Raw genomic sequence first — 14,929 nt, forward strand, 5'->3', positions numbered from 1 at the left:
TTATAGCTAGCAGTTGTGTAGTGATTTGTAGTGGCATTAATATACATTTTTCAGTGACAGTGAGGTGCAGTTGAACAATGATAGCTTGATGTGTAGCATTTGCAGTGATTAGTTCATGGGAACAGTGATCAACAACTACCAGAATTTGACATTTATTCTACATATTTCTTACATCCATTCTACATTGGTTTAGAGTACAAGGGATCCAGTGTGAAAATTGTGAAATGTGATCTATCGACTCTTCTGGGTGATTGGAGTCACCTTCAAGTTGTGGCTTGAGAACACTTCGGGATGGCAAGGTGGCTCTAGGGCAATTTGTGGCTTTCATAGGGCGTGGTGGTGTCCATTCAGTTGTTGTTGATAAACTAATAGGAAAATGAAGCATCATTTTGATAGTAGCTGGTAAACAGAGTGTTCAAGCACTCATCAAGTTGTGGCATGATCTATAGGGCATTGGGGTGTCCTTTTAGTTGTAACAGGATATTACGGTCTAGTAGTGTCCTACATGTTGTGGCCTATGAATTAGGGGGTTGAAGCCTCCCTTAGTTGTAGTTGAAATATTGATGTAATCAATTTTATTTTAACAGAGAAGACAATTACTAAAAAAGCATTTTGTGTGTTTTGACCCGAAGGGGGTTTTCCACCTAAAAATATTTGTGTCATTTGTTTTATCTTTCTGCATTGTTGTATGGTGTTGTCTACTGTTTATTATTGTTTATGATCATCTGAAGAAGAACAATAATAATAACTGAACATTAACTAATGCTCTGGAAAAAAAAAAAAATGTTAATTGCTAAGAAATAGTAATTCACCCCCCTCTTCATATTTCCAACAATTGGTATCGGAACTTGGTTCCTTCAGTAACAGCTTAACCGTTGGAAGGAAGTTTTCAGAGCATAGAGATGGGAAATTCAAAGAAGTAGGTTGTAAGGATTTCAAAGGAAGGTCATGTACAAAAAAATCTGAAGAAAGTGAGTATTGTGTACCAACCCTTGATTTTGATGCAGATAATTACAAGATATGGGAATCTAGGATGGAAGTACATTTGTAGGCACATGGAGTATGGGAATAAATTGTTTCTAGAGACACATCTACCGACGAATCTAAAAGGTACAATTCAAAGGCCATGAATGTAATTTTGAATGTTTTGCCAAATTCTGTGAAAACAAAAGTTGGTCAATGTTCAACAGTTAAAGCTCTTTGGAAAAATCTTCATAATCTTTATTCAAGAAAGCAATTAGGTCAAGATGTTATTAAAAATTCGGATCCTTCTGATTATGATTAAGAAATTGGAGAAATGAGTAAGAGAGAGTTTCTAAATCAAGTGATCAAGGCATTAAAATAACTCAAAAGCCAAAAGGAAAGGGCAATACTTCTAAAATCAGAATTGGAAACAGCAAAAAAATTGAACAAGAAAAATGAAGAATTAGGGAAGATCATTTGCAATCTTCGAGTACAATTGGAAAAAGTAAAAAATATAGAGACACAAGACCTCAAGAGAGAAGCCCAACAAAAGAAACAAGAACTTGACATAGCCTTTGCAAAGATTAACAAGCTCAAACAACAGATGCGGGAAGCATAAATTGAAAGGAAGGAGTCTGATCAAAGATACATATCCACAGTTAACCAAAAGAAAAGGGAATTAGAAACATCTTCAGCAAAAATAAGTAGGCTCTGGATTGAAAATGAGAAGCAGAAGGAACAGATACAGGTTCTCAACAGAGAAGTAGAGAATACCACTCTTCTCAAGCTACAAGTTAAGGAGGCGGAAAAAAGAAGGGAGATCTTGAAAAGGTGGTTTCAAGAATATCTTGCTCAAAAGAAAGAACAACTTGATGCAGTGCTTAATGAGATCAACAAGCTCAAAGAAAAGGAGAATTTACAAGTTATGGACAATATAGATAAAGAATTGGAAAAAAGAATAGGTAAGGCTCCAATTAATTAAGGTACAATCTCCACATCTTCACACAATGAGATTGAGAAGACGATTGAACCAAAGAAGAACGTTGTAACTCTGAAGAATGATGTCAAAGAAGTCAAGGATAAAGGACGAAAACATAATACAGCACCACCTTCAAAGAAGAATGAAAAATATTCCAGGTATGTTTGTTAATTTAATGGTTATTTTTTTTCATGTGTTAACTTTGGACATATGGCCAAGGATTGTAGAGTTTGTTGACATGTACAATTATCAAGGACCACCGCTTCCGAATTAATTATACAGGTACACATGTTCACTTGATGGTTATTTCTTTTTATTTGCTAACTATGGACATATGTCTAGGGATTGTGAAGTTTTTACAGGTGCAATCATTATCTACAAAACCCTAGAAGCAAGTTTGCAACATCATGAGACAGGTTCCACGATGATTTTGTTAGAAGAGAATACGAGCTAGATGGGCCAAACATTGAATGTTTCAAATTCCATAACTATGGCCATAGCGCTTGCGATTGCATATATCAGATGGAATCACCTATGTAAAACATCAAATGCTTCAAGTGTCATAACTATTGGCACATGGATCGAGATTGTAGGAACAAGAAGGTCTAAAAAAGGAAATAGGTATAGGAAGACCAAGCAGATAAGAAGGTTTCAGCAGTTATGCTTTCAAGATTCGTAAAATCAAAATGTGATGAGGAATTAGCAGTTGCTTCAGATAATAACTCAAGTCAAGATGGTCCATTAGGTGACTCACTATTTTGAACAATCCAGTTTGTTGACTCCCTTCAGTTTATAGAGGGGTATTCTATGCAGCAATATATGGCACAATTCTATGATTGACAAACATATAGTCTGAACAAGATGGCAATTTCATAATAGGTTCAGGGGGAGCAGAACAGTTGAAGGATTACAAGTTCACAAAGGAAAGCTTCTCTTCAGGGAACAGGTCCGTAGGGATCGTCATTGATAGACTCTAACAAGAGGCTTCTCATTAGGGGGAGCACAGGTAGATAACAGGTCCACATGAAGCAAGAAAATTCTTAGGGGGAGTAACCCTTTTCCATTAATCTCAAAGGGGGAGAGAAAAACCTGAGAAGGAGATTGAAATCTCGAGGAGGTGAAGCATGATGTCAACGATAGTTGTACTCGTAGGAGGAGTACATGTGTTGCCATCAATGACAAAGGGGGAGATTGTTGGATGGTGTTATCATTGATGTCAACCCATGGAGTTGATTGGGTTGACTTTGACAAAAAACACAATTCATTGATGTCAAATGGTTAATGAACGCTTACTAGTAATTGTCATACTACATCTAGATAACAGTTATACTATTGGATGGTTGAAAACCCAAGTCCTAGGGTTTGAGTTACCTAGACTAAGGATGTACCCAGACTTTTTTTAGGGTTTTTGGTAAGTCAAATCGTTGATTTTGGGTTAGATATCTTTTTCATTATATTCTCCTAGAAAATATGTTTTTGTTGATATGTGGTATGCCCCGAGAGGTCTCCAGGTTTGAGAGATATTCACAATTAAAGTAAGTGACCCCATTTTTTGCCCAGTTTTTTGGCTAAAACCCCCGGGGGTAGTGACGTGACACCTCCTCCTATGGTTTTCAACATATGAAACTATTTATCACTATAATCTCACCCTGTATAAGTTACTTAACTTCAAAAACCAAAGACAATAAATCAATCATTAACTTAATACACTAATGTGTCACTTACAAAACACACTACAGAGAGTTAGTGTACAATTTCTTAGAGTTTAATAAACAAGTTATTAACAATTACTAAATTAAATTAAATTTATTAAACATCTAACTTAAGGTTTGAAAATAAAAATTGTATTAAGAAATGGCAGCAAACTACCTTCACTCAAAAGGAGTGTCCCTTCTTGATTTACAAGTCTAATCTAATATTTTTAATGGCAGTGTCTCTATTGATTAAGTTACAAGGCTTACAAAATCATTTTTAAAATAACTAAATCCCTCTAATGTCTACCTTAAATCTCCCTACCTAAAATCCTCCAACGACTACTCTTACAAGCCCCTAAGACTTGACAATTATCGAAGTCAATAAACTTTATGAACACACGTCACTCCAACATATACGTAATGTATATCATCAAAAGAAAAGTGAGTTTGTGTTCGTGTAAAAGGAAAATTGAATGATAATAGAAGCCCCTCTTATACCCACACATAATCCTATAAAAATATCATGTATACTCCTCCTAAATTATCACTTTAACAAACTATTTTATGACCTTTTCTCTAAAATAATTCGACTTACTTGAAATAATACAGAGAAGGATTTCTAGGGAAGTGATGTAGGAGCATTCAACCCAAGAGAAAAACCTTGTATTTTAGTAGACATAGGGGGTCATGTATTTTAAGGAAGTTGGATTCCTAAGTGATGAATTAATGTAAAATTTAGGCTTTTGAGTGAGTAGGATAAGAATTAATTAGATGTTGTGAGGATGTTGTAAATGCTCTCGAATTAAGGAGAACGTGAGTGGTTAATAATGAAAAGAGAGTTAGAAGTCAATTATAACTCTTAAGGAAGTTTCATGATTCGAGGAACTAGAGAGGACATTTAGAAGTCAGTTCAGTAGATTAAGGGTTTGAACCAGAATTAGTTCAACAGAACCTTTCTGGTATAAATGTAAGCCTACGGGCAGAGTGAAAAGGAGGAGGAGGCCACTGATATCGAAGATTAGGCTTGAGAGACAGAGAGTCTCGACATGTAATCAGTTGTTCATATTTATATATACATAGGTTCATTAGGGAATTTTGTAATGTGTGAAATAAGTATGTAATGATTGATTTATGCGTGAATTTGTAGGTTCTGTAACAAAGGTTGCAGGCAGAGTTCTGTAGAACTACGCAGAGGAGAAGAGTGATTCGAAGGAATCATAATGGATCATTGAATCCACTTGAAGGATCAAGAAATTATCTGAAGTGACATCGATCAAAGGAGCATGCGAAGTTAAGCTCAGGAGGAAGAGTGCGCAGCGAAATAGCAGAAGACCCAAAACCTTTTGAAGAAACCCAAACCATAGAGAAAAATTGAAGAAACAACGTAAAAACCAAGTGAAAGGGACGAACGGAGAAGTGAGGTGCTAGTACACAGCAACCGTTGGATCTTATAGATCAACGGTCCAAATCATGTCGCATGGGGTAATGTTGAAATATTGCATCGGCAAATTTTAACAATGGAAGGTGATTTAAACACACAAGTGGTATTTCGGATGAGTGAGAAGTGGTAAGTGGTATTGAGGAGTGAACACCGATCCCACTAGCCGAGCGACACATAGCAACGAAGGAGGGAGGGGAAACCGCTTTTTTGGGCGGTTATTCTTCGTGCTTGTTATCTATTCGAAGTCATCATGGACCGTTGGATCTACTAAGTGTACATCAATGGCGGAAGACCGTCAAGAAACTTTTGGAATGGGGAAGGATCTCGACTGTTGGATCGATTGCCAGATCAACAGTCAAGATTTAATTGGAGCTATTGGAACGAGGTTGGAACGGCCCTTTTAAATATGGTAATAGCGATAGCGATTTAATCACAATTGTCTGATCGGAAGCCAGATCTACGGTCCTGATTGGATCGAAGATTGGAGGAAGGAAGGAGCAGAGCTTCGGAAATGGTTGAAAGGCACAGAACTGAAAGTTTATAGAGGAAAACTCAATTCCATTTGAGTTCCGGCCTTAAGTCTTGGAGCGGGGTTCCGTGTGTTTCTGTGTAATGCAAAGATTGGAGGGGAAATGCAACAAGCGATATGAAGCAAACCCGACAGGGTTATATGGGTGTGTTTGTTATATTTGAAGTCCGACAGTTTAATCGCATATCGGATGCGGAGGAGGTGTGTATTAATGTGACCTGCAGAGGAGTCGATACCTGATTGCGATAAAGGTGTACCTCAGAAATTGTGCAAAGGCTTTAAAAAGGCGGAAAAGGTAAGTTTATGCCGTTTATGTGTATTTCTATGTATAATAGAAATAAAGCGTCGATTGAAGGTTTGGTGGTTAAGTCCGCATTAACCAAAGGTTAAAGAGGGGTTTGTTATATATATGTGGCAACAATGCTATGAAGGCCTAAAGCGCGGATAAGGCTTAAACTAAAGTTTATAAGGGGTGATTGAGTTCCGATATAAAGGAAAAGGTGAGTTAAGGGTTAGATTTTATTAGTCTATAAATCATTCCACTTGAGACTATGAAAGGGGCCTAAAACCTTATTAAATGAAGATTGGACTCCTTATAGAGTTAAATTCCTAGGACTGATGTGCTTATGCATTGTATATGCATACTGTGGGTGTAAGCAGGGGTAACCCTGCATCATCAAGAAGACCATCGAATTTAATTGTTCAAATTAAAGCATTCCTCTTCTACTTGGTCTTCCAAGGTGAGTTTTACATTTTTTGTGTATTAATCTTCCTCTAAAGGTAGTGAAAATATTTTATTTTCTGGGCATTCTTTTTGGTATGCAGACCCTACGGCTAGGACGAGAATTCTGGACCTCAGAACTGTACATAAAGGTGTGATATATTTGAATTTTTGGCTAGGTGTTCAGCCTTGATTATTTGCCTCCTTTAGGGCTTGGTCTAAAGGCTTAGTCATAGGTTTGTCGAAGTGTCTTAAGTCCTGAATAGTGAAGTCATTTTGAGGAGAGAAAGTCCATTTTTAAGTGTCAAAATATTGTTTGATGTCTTAACCCTATTCTACATCATGGACCTGAGAAACAAAGAAACTTGACAACCATTCAAGTTTGAAAGCATGTCCTAGGTCTAGTTAGGGCTTGTTAAGGTCTAACTTCAGGGATGATCTAGGTCTATTCCAAGTCCTTTTTAAGACTAGTTAGGGCCACAATAGGGCTTGTTTTGTGATTGTTCTAATGCAACAACAAACATTGATTATATATGTAAATTCTTGATAGTGATATATAGGTTGATAGTGAGAAACCTTAATTTATTTCACAATGAGATTTGTTATCAATGACGAGGGATGGTTTATGGCCCATTAATGTAACCTTGTCTTGAACTTGACTTGTTTGTGCTTGTGTAAGAATTGAAATTGTGACATGACCTAAACTTGACATAAACTTTGAAATATGTAGTGCAACAAGTGACTTATATGTTAATAATGCTCAATAATATGATTGTACATTAAGTTATGATAGTGATGCTTCCTGAAGGAGTGATGGAAGTATAGCAACTTGAACATAACATTGTGATCTGTGATGTGACTCCTTGACTTTAGCTTCATATAAAAGTGTTCCTTGGGATGGAAATATGACAGTGACTATATAGACAGTAATTGTGGAGACTTGACTTATTGACCTCACTTACACAGTATGCAATGATTTGACAACATTCTTAACACATAGCAGTGACATGACATCTAGAACTAGTAACATTGACATGACCTGTAGACAATGATAATATGACAATGACCTGTGAACAGTGACATGGCATCTTGACCTTGATAGCAGTAAAAATTAGGAGTGCATTTGTGATGACCATGATTCTTGACTTATTGAGTATGTTGTAGCATACTATCACAATTAGAAACCTTATGTCAGTAAGCATTGATTATCTATTAATGTGACAACAACACAAGTTGATGTGATGTATTGATATGACAACAATTATGTAACCTTATTACAATGGATTAATTGCAGCATTAATCTTACATTAAAGCATTTGATGATGGCTTTAGGTTATTGACTATCTGAGTAGCATGAATTACACATATGCTCGTATCTCTCTGAGGATAGAGTTTAACAGCACTGATTGCAGATCAACGGGATGACCTAAGGCACCTTGGTTTGTGCCATTATTTGATAGCAGTCCTAGATGATTGCAGCATCGTGTCCAGTCAGATGACAGCAGTGATAGTGCATTGATGACTATTCATTCATGAGCAGTGACATGCAGTGAAAGCCAGCAGTTGTGGAGTGAGTTGTAGTGACATTGATATACAGTGTGTAATGACAATGATGTGTAGTTGAACAGTGATAGCTTGATGTGTAGCATTATGCAGTGATCAGTTCGTGGGAACAGTGATCAACATCTACCAAAATTCAACATTTATTCTACATCTTTCTTACAGCCATTCTACATTGATTCAGAGTACAGGGGATCCAGTGTGAAAATTTTGAAACGTGATATATCGACTCTTCAAGGTGATTGGATTCACCTTCAGGTTGTGGCCTGAGAATACTTTAGGGTGGCAGGGCGGTGCTAGGGAAAATTGTGACTTGCATAGGGCATTGTGGCGTCTGTTCAGTTGTAGCTGATAAACTAACAGGGCAGTTAATCATCCTTTTGACAGCAGCTGGTAAACAAAGTGTTGTGGAACTCATCAAGTTGTGCCTGATGTATAGGGCGTTGGAGCGTCCTTCTAGTTGCAACATGGTGATAGGGTCTAGTAATGTCCTATAGGTTTCAGCCTCTGAATTAGGGGGTTGATGCCTCCCTAAGATGTAACTAAAACATTTATGTAACCAATTTTATTTTAACAGGGAGAAGACAATTACTAAAGAAGCGTTCGGTGGTTTTTGACCCAGAAGGGATTTTCCACTTAAAAATATTTATGTCCAATGTTTTTATCTTTCTACATTGTTGTATGGTGTTGTCTATTGTTGATTTTTGTTTATGATCATCTAAAGAAGAACAATAATAATAACTAAAGATTAACTAATTATCTAAAAAAAAAATATTAAAAAGTTTTAATTGCTAAGAAATATTGATTCACCCCCCTCTCAGTATTTCCAACATGTTGCATTGTGTAGTTTCAGTGCTCAAACCCTAACCTTGACTCCCAGAATTGCACAATTCCTTCTCTCAGCCTAGCCCTAACTACGAATTATGCAATCTCTAGCCTCAATCCCATCCTTGAGCTCTGAACTACGTGATTGCAAAACAGCCCAGCCTCCGTTGTCTCCCGGAACTGCGCAATTTGTGCTCTCCCAGTGCTCATCCCCTCATTCTCTCACACTGATCCCTAGTATTGTGTGGTTTGTTCCCTCAGCCTAGCTTGAACTACACACTGTGCACTCTCAAGGCTCAAGGCTCCCCTTGACTGCCTAAATTACGCAACTGCACAGTCACTAAGGCCCTTTCCCAGCTTTCCGTCCGGTTCTGACTCAATCAATGGATCAATGTGCACAATCTTAGACTAGGGGGTTTCAGACTGATGTCATCTCGTCATGAGTGAATTTCATAAAGATGTACATTATCATGTCATGGTGAGATGATAAATAAGGAGATGAAGGAGCGCAACATGTTGAAAGACATTCTTGTATCTGAGTATGCAAGTTGATCAATCAAGAGAAAGAAAAGGGACACTAGTTTGCGATCACCACTCAAGACTTGAGATCATTGAAGATCCCTTATCACTAAGCCATGTGGAGGTGAAAAGAAAAGTGTTATCAAGCATACCTGCATCACACTATGGCTTGACATTGCCACATATTTAAGCAATGTATGTCAGCAGTGTCATGTCATGATTTGTCACATTCCACATCATTGTGGTCAATGATGTAAATTATGTTTCGAAAATGTATTGTAAAGTGGAAGTCCAAAGGACATGTATGGAATATGAAGAGTCTTGTAAAGTTGAAAATTCATATGAATTCAAACACTCATGAGGGTAGATGAAGAGTCATAAGGAAAGTGAAGCATCACTTCCTCATTGTTATATATACACCGTGATTGTATGAACAAAGGGATTTTCACCTTTTCTCCTCCCGCAAGGCATTAGAGAGACAAACTAGTTCTTTTGATGGGCAAGTAGTGGATCCAATGCTCCACTATTGGAGCTCATGATGTTCATTGTATATATGTGTCTTGGAATTTTTACTTAATAACGGAAGTCTTCATGGCCAACACTTTCTTCATGCATTGATTATGAATATTTGTAAGACTATTTTGTGGATGTTTGTATTTCATGTTTGCTTTTATCTATTCTAAAGTAGTTGAACTATTTTGGTTATTTTAGTGCTTATCTTATTGAGAATGTGTTGTAATGGTTGTTATTGCTTCCCTATCCTTGTGGACTATTCTGCAGGATAGTAGATAGATCTTTCTCATTGATTGGTTGTAATTACCTTCGCATATTTTGTGGACTATTTCGTTGGATGTTAGATGGATTCTTCTTGATTTTGTGTCTCTTCTAGGGTGGTACTATTACCTCTCTCTTAGAGGCTCACTTTACTATTTCCCTGCGTAGTAGAAGAAATTTGACACACCTACAATCGAACACTCACCAGGCACACCCTCTTGCGTTTCAAAGGCACCACATGTTCCTCTCTTGCTGACTCTTAGAGCCAAGGAAAATCTATGAGAATACATGGAAACTGAGTCGATATTCCGGATGGGGCTCCTACTCCAAACGGTGTGAGGTCTAATTGGGACTTCACATCGGGGAGACCCCTTGGTTAACGGATTTCCATGGCTTTCAACAACTGGCGCTAGAAGGAGGGCCAAATGACTGTTGTGTTGGTTCAGTCTATTTTGAATCTCTTATCTCAAATGGATCATTCTCAAATCTTACTCCTAGGGTGTTTTTCTAATTTATCCATATATCAATTTTCAATCCCCGATGGGCCTCTCTATAACTTGTCTCAGTTAAAGTTTGGTAGTGAGGATGGAACATCCATAACCACACACATTTTTTATTTTCTTAAATTTTGTGAATCTTACAAAATCGATGATGAAGATTTTTCTTGTGTGCTTTTCTTCCTCACCCTTGAAGGTTGTGCTAGTCAATGGTGTCATACTTTACTACCCACCTCCATCCATTCTTTCCATCATTTCCTCAAGGAGATTTATCAATCCTTTGATAGGTATGATTATCGAGATGTTTATAAAAGAATCAATCAATTAAGAATGAAGTCTGATGAATAAGTTAAGGATTTCTCTAATCTATTCCTTCACCTTTTTTATGAATTTCCTGAAGAAGATGTGGATTTGGATTTATTTAAACAAAAGTTTCAATGTTTGTTTCATGTCTCTTTTCACGGTGAACTTTAAACCCCCAATGTTTCTACTTCCCCAACTCTTGTGAATCGTGAGACACCTCAGATTTCAGAGGAGGAATTTGTTGCTCCTTTTGTTCTTTGTCCTCCTCCTTTCTAGTTCCGATGAGGGTGTCTCTAAGTAGTGATAATAAAGTTTGAAAATCTGCAAATCAAATTCCTAATCCATTTTCTCATTATTCTTCTGCTTGTCATGACTCATATTCAATGGAGGAAATCCTAGAATGGCTCATGAAACCCATTGTGAATACTAACTCCTCCATTCCGCAAGATGATGTTGTTTTTCATAACTCTAGTCTGGAATTTGATCTAGTATTCTGTTATCCTCTATCATCTACATGCCATGACTCTTTGTACTGTGATCCGCTTGACCAATCTACTCCACCAGCTAGTTTTTCACACTCTCTTGATTGTCGAGTTGTTGGTTCAAACTGTTATTAGATACAAGGAGATCACATTACATAGGTAGAGGAGCAAGAAGGTGAAGATGCTTTCAATATTCTTCTCTTTTTCAAAAGACTCCATGTCAAAATAATGTGCTCCCATTCTTGGATGATTCTCAATCTGCTAATCTTGGTAGTGAATCAAATGCAATCAATTATTTCAATCAATCCATGGCCTTGGACAACAATCACTCTGCTAATGATGACTTTGTTGATGTATGTGATCATGAATGCTCAGGTGCATCAATTGATCTTTTGGTTTCTCATGAAGATTTTACTTTAGATCCAGAATCTGATTTGGTCAAAGAAAATGTGCTTATCGAAACTTCCTCTTCGTCTCACTATCCCTTATTCTCTATCATTTGTGATGCATCTACTTATGACAGAGATACTCCATGCTCTTCAAGTCCTTCATTTGATGAGTTAACCTCTCAAGTGGTACAAGATGATGAGATTATACATGATGCAAATGAAAACAACCAAATCATTGAGTACTCTTCACATCCCTCATCATCTATTCTCTTGCATGAAGACAAGTCTTCAAATCAGCTTACTCATGAAATTTCCCCAGTTCATTCATCTTCGAATTTTCGACCAGAAGAATTTTTTATTTGAGTAATCTGGTTGTTGGAGTTGAAATATCTGGTAAAATTAGTGACAGAGATGGCTTCAATCTGGTGAGTAGTGTATTTATTGAAACTAGCGGTAGCAGTTATCCTCAAACCATGCATGATCTGGTTCAATATTCAAAATGCAATTTTACAATTGTGGAAATTTTTGGGACCTACCAGGGAGTTAAGGCACTTCAACTTCTATTGATGGTTATGTTAGGATATCACGACTCTAGTAAGCCCCTCAAACTAATTCAGATCTAGTTTCTCCCACACAATCCTTCTCTTTGCATGGTTTCACTCAATGAAAATTTACTTTTGAAAAATGATTGGTATACGATGTGATCTCTCAAATTTCCAAGATTTTACTCCTGACCTAACTCAGGAATATTTTTTAGTTCATTCATCTTCATGCAAATCTCTTGTAGCAAACTTCAGTTTGGACTGTATATCTCTCATTAAGGTCATGGAATTGTGAAGTTGATCATTACAAAGGTCGTGTTTGGCTGAAGGAATCATATCTATCAGATTTATTTCATGATGAGAAGATCTTGGCTTTCCTTATGAATATCATATCACGACTCTTATTCTTCATCGCACCTAAAATCCTCTTTCATACGAATGAATCCATGAGTTATTGTGCGGATCAAATTCTTCTTCGTTCACTACATATTGACTGGTTTCATTTGTCTTTTGTAATAGCATTCCTCTTCGCTTCTTTCAATGGTTACGACACTAGTGTAGTGTGTTACTAGTTACAAAGAAATAATTTCTCGCATTCATCACGCGAGGAAGATGATTTTATTGTTTAGAGAATTTGCAAAATTGTTCGAATTGATTTATCTTCGTTTATTACAAACTAGGAATTTGATTCTTTATTCAGCCCATCTGATCATTATTATATCTTTGATGGTTTTCATTCATTTTACCATTTTCCCACCTGTTAGCACTTGAAATTTCACCTCAGGCTGAGAAAGGTAAACCTCAAGGCAACATCAAACCACTTAGCCTCATAGCTAGCCCTACGGGGCAGGAGAGGGCTGTCTCCGGTATATCTCGATAAATATCTTCAATGGGCGAGATAACCAATAGGGTAACACTGATTTTAGGCTAGTAAACTGATCAAAGGGTTGATTTGGGATTTTTAGGGTTTTTGGTGGCAAATTGAGGAGGTGGCAATTTTGGGTGCGGGGATTGGACACAGTTTCTGCAGGGGGTTCTTTGGGGCGAGGTAGGAGACAGTATTGATGCCTTTGATTGAGGTGGATGATTAAGAATGACAGATGAGGAGTTAAGGAGAGCAAACAATAACTTTGAATTCTCCTTAAATAGTAGAAAACATTGAAATTAAACAAACTTAAAAGCAGAGCATGACAGTCATGAGTTCTACTTTAACACTTCATTTGCTTAATGTGCAGAAGGAAAAGAAAGGAAATGATTCACATAACACACTTACAAGTACATAGAGAAACACACCATTAATACATGTAACCACAAGAATCCCAAAAAGGACTGCAAAACCCTGGTCTTCCTTTTCCAAAAATTGCAGAGATACAGTGAGTAATACAATAAGAGCTTCTCCCTCAAGAGTCCAACCATGAAAATGAGCAAGAGAGTACATAATATAGATCATCTAACATCTTTCCCTGCCTCTAGGGGTCGAGCTCACTATCCTAGGAGCTGTTTCAACCACTTCTAAACTAAGCACTGAAAACTAGGCAGTCAAAACAACTTGCCTCTATAAACTAGGAAACCAATTCATTCATTTAATTTTCACCTATCTCATGAATGAATCTTCCAGAAGAGATACATAAGTGTAAAAGTGTCATAAATTTACATCATTTACAACAAGAAGGATAAAAATCAACTCCAAAAAGTCAAACACAGTCAAAACTGCGTTTTGCTGAGCTGTAGGCTGAAATCCTGAGCAATTTGCCTGACGGGTCGCGCGCCAAATCCTGACGGGTCGCGCGTCTTTGAGAGCACTTTTGGGGCACTTCCAGGTGTCCAAATGAGGCAAGAGTAGGCTTGTTGGAAAGGTCTGGATGTCTACTTTCCAACCCAAGTGGAATTTCTGAATTTGGTGGTCATTTGCTTCTCCAAAATTGCAATCTCCCAAGCCTCTTTCTGTGTGTCAAAAATGTGGCAGAAAGTCATTTTTTGCTTGTTTTTTGACTTTTAGGAGGCCCAAAACTTCATAAAATCTCTTGGCAATGGGTGAGCATGTGTAACTTTTCATGAAAAATCCAGAAATGCTAAGTTTTTTGAAAATAGAGTTGCCAAGTGAAAGGGTTGCGTGGGGGGTGAGACCCGTCAAGCGGAAAAACCTGTTTTTTGCTTTAAAAACCAAAAATCACCCAAAATGCTCAAAATTTCTTGGAATTTGTGCTGGGGCTGAACTATTTAGTGCCTTTCTCCTTCAAGGAATCCTCGGCCAAGATGTGGAGGGGATCGGGCTTTTTTCTTCGTTTTTGTGTTTTGGCCAACCGCCTTTGGAGCACTTTCATCTTTGCCTTGCACACGTGCATCCCTGCCCAATAATGATTCTTCATGTTTCTCAGCAATTTCTTATCTTGGTTGGCCTTAGCCAACAGCCTCTCCAAATGAGGCCTCCTCTGTATCTCAAACTCTGAAGCTGATGCATGGTCATCACTTTGCTCATAATTGGTTTTGGTTTCTGACATTGTTTTAAGACCAAAGTGGCTGAAATGTACTGTTGTTTCTGCTTTGTAAACTGCTGATTAAAATGTTGTTTCAAGGGGACAAGGAGCACGAGGGAAATGTTAGGGGAGGGATACTTTAAAGGGAAAACAGGAATAATAATAAAACAGGGAGTTTAGGGGAAGATATTGCATATACATCATTATACAATTTGATTTACAAGGATATTATGA

This window comes from Pinus tabuliformis, chromosome 7 (assembly GCF_031772625.1).
Source record: "Pinus tabuliformis cultivar Carrire ecotype Pingquan chromosome 7, CPIR1, whole genome shotgun sequence".
Lineage (NCBI taxonomy): Eukaryota > Viridiplantae > Streptophyta > Pinopsida > Pinales > Pinaceae > Pinus > Pinus tabuliformis.